We start from the raw sequence: 3,140 nt of genomic DNA on the forward strand, positions 1-3,140 counted from the left end.
AGTCCTTGTATAGAAAACTTTCGCTTTTGACAAGACATCCTCATGAAATTCGGCACTGAGCAATACCTAAACCAATTATTCCATTATCTGATTATCTGAATTTTCCACATCGCACTAGTAGCTAAAGGTTCGCTGTCATATAAACGGTTTGATCATCATCACGTTGGAACGAAGCTTTTGTATTTGTAAAATGGCATTATGGCATTATTTTCGGTTTTGGTTTTTTCTTTTTATCTCCTTTTACTTCTATCTACTGTTATTCAAAAAATAATGATAAAAAAAAATATACATAAAAATCTGTACAAAAACATCTTTACTCTAACAATCTGCAGCAGTCGCTTGTAAGTATTCCTCGCTGATTCATTTACTTTCATSCGCTGCGTGCGCTCTTTTTCCCATCTTTCTGATCATTTTTCTCACAAAACATCAATAAGCATGGATAATTGCATAGATTTGCTTGTAAGTCGTGATTTCGCTTTTGCTCTTGTTAGCGCTGATTCAACGCTCCTTAGCAGCCAAACATTGACGTTTGATGTTCATGATCAAAGCTTCATTTGCATTCTGTTTTTTTTTTAGAATAACTTTATTGCCTACTCCTTTTTTTCGTTTAYTACATTCTGATCTGGTATACTACARYTCTAAGTACTATTARTGCTTGTTTCGATTTCAGCGGAAAAATGTTTGCTTTGGGATCAAATTTTTTCAGTGGAAAGTATTTCTGAGTATAAAATATTTATTTCCACTTTCGTAGCTAAATTCCCTTCTAGCTTGTACGGAGAAGAACGGATAATATTCTATATATATTCTTCTAAAAATCTATCACACAACTTTAGCTTCTAGTTGARAGTAAAAGCTTTAAAAGCTACTAAACTTCATGCATTCATTTAATCAAGAAATTGAAGCAGAAATCTTAAGGGTAGTTTTAGGTAGTCAATCATCAATATTATAAAATTCTGAGAATCTTGATAAAAGGTCTCAAATATAAGCCACTTAATTGCTTAGATTATCTAATTACACAAATGATTTGAATTTGTCGCACTATGTTTGAGATTCGTATCACATTAATTCCCTTTCCTTCATTGGCTTAGAATTTGAACTAAAGGAAAATAATGTTTCGATGTTGAAATATGAACCAGAGAGTTATACAATACTGTTTGAAACATAAACTGCTGAACATACTGAACTTGCTATGCTTGGCTTATAATTTCAATAATTTCTAAAAATTTTCCAAAAATWACCTTTTTGTTAAGTGATAGCTTATTCATAAAAGTATATATATGAAAGACCAGCTGATTTACCGGTATGCTTTTTTATTTACCTTTCCTTCGAACACATTTCTTAATAACTTCAGTTTTTCATTTTCGAAAGGTAGATACTYCGTTTCGAAATATATTTAAATTACAAATTCGCCAATAATTTTCTCTATGTTTACTTTGGCTCCTAACTGGAACCACATATGTACATACATATATATGTATTCCCAAATATTTCTGCCTTACGGGTTTAAAAGAATCGATTTTTGTATTATCTAATTAATTTATAGAATAATTTATAGAAGTTGATCCATGTCATATTTTCCGAGATGCAGCCTTGATAACTTGTGTACTCAAGGCTAGTTAGACTAAGTGCGCCGTCTTCAAACGCGTTTTTCTCGAAACTGTGTTTCTGAAGTCGGTTAGCACATCTTGTCGAGAACTATTCAACCGATCTTCATGATATTTCACATAGGTCTTTGAGATACAATTTTTAAAGACTTGAATGAAGCCTTTTTTTCTTGCGATTACAACTATTTAACTATTTATTTGCGAAATTGTCATTGAATTCCAGAAATCCAATATTAAATTTCTCCCCTTCGTCCAAGTTATAAGTTAATGTTTTAACTAAAACACGTATTTTTTCAATTTAGATGATCCAGCGTGGAGTTATCCTGAAAACGCTGTCATCGGTCATCAATATTTAATTTTTTATATAAGAAAAACTTTTTTGAAAAACGGCAGTTTTTACCCGAGGAAACCCATTTCATCCTTTTATGCTGCATATATCAACCAACATGTGAGTTATCTTATTAAATCTAGATCTGTTCCCGGTTTATTTAACAAAAATAATTTCTCAAATCTAACATTCACATTCAGTAATGAAATTTGCTTTACCCATAGTAAAATGCTTTCTCTCAATTAAAAATGGCACTTCAATTGAAAATAAAGCCACAATTGATGCGGCTCTAATTTTCAAATATCCAGCAGCTTTTCCATTCACAAGCAACAAATTTAATAAATGTATATGTATTTGCGAATTTTAATGCTAATTGAATTGAATAGCTAATTTGTGGCGGCTTACAATCAATTTAAACTAAAAGCTCAAACCGTATAATTACACCTAACATCGAATTGTAAAGGCGCTACCACACACACAAACATACACATACGGGCGCATTCGTATTCAGTACGGCGATGAATTTTCGAATAGTCGACATTGCAAATGTGCGGAGTAATAAGCATTAACAGTTACAAAATAGCAACAAATCGACGGCAAATCGAATACAAAGCGCATAATAAACATAAATGCAATTGCCGAATGGCCGATTTTACAGACGCAAACGCACACACATGTGCGTGCTCATTAGTTGCGATTCCTGCAGCACGCTTTCAGTATTGAACCGCAAGCGAATTTCCGAAAAACAGTTGAATGGCCCGCAGTTAAACTGTATTTAGTTGTAACTGTATCTGAGCAAATATCGATATTTAAACACATTTGGCAGCAATCGCATGGCGTGGCAAGCGACAGATGGACAAAGCCTGAATAAATGTGCACATTTTAGCATTTATGGGTGTGGTATGTAACGCTAGTGATACTATACGGTTCTATATTATAACAGTTTTAATTCAAAAACTCAATTTAACACTGCCGTTATAATCCGTTTGATTCAGCTTTTTTCAATGGAAACGCTGTTTTCAAGTAAAATTGGATATCTTTCATTTTAAATTTTTTTGAAATAATATTATTAGCTAAGGATATCTAAAGTTTATGCTCTCAATATATTTCACAAACCAATATTTTCGCACAGCAACAAAATATTAAAATAAATAAATAAATAAAATAAGGTTGTACTGTTCCCAAAAAAAAAACGGTATATATAAAAG

At 32.1% G+C, this 3,140-nt stretch overlaps 1 protein-coding gene across 1 annotated transcript in view; it reads right to left on the reverse strand.

Moving 5' to 3' along the window:
* LOC108975188 overlaps window positions 1–3,140 on the reverse strand; it is a gene marked incomplete at its 3' end in the record, with an annotated part of 31,828 nt that overhangs the window by 21,397 nt on the left and 7,291 nt on the right. The gene's annotated exons all lie outside the window — the stretch shown is intronic.

The sequence above is a fragment of the Bactrocera latifrons genome, unplaced genomic scaffold, assembly GCF_001853355.1.
Source record: "Bactrocera latifrons isolate USDA-ARS-PBARC rearing strain unplaced genomic scaffold, ASM185335v1 scaffold_620, whole genome shotgun sequence".
Taxonomy (NCBI): Eukaryota; Metazoa; Arthropoda; class Insecta; order Diptera; family Tephritidae; genus Bactrocera; species Bactrocera latifrons.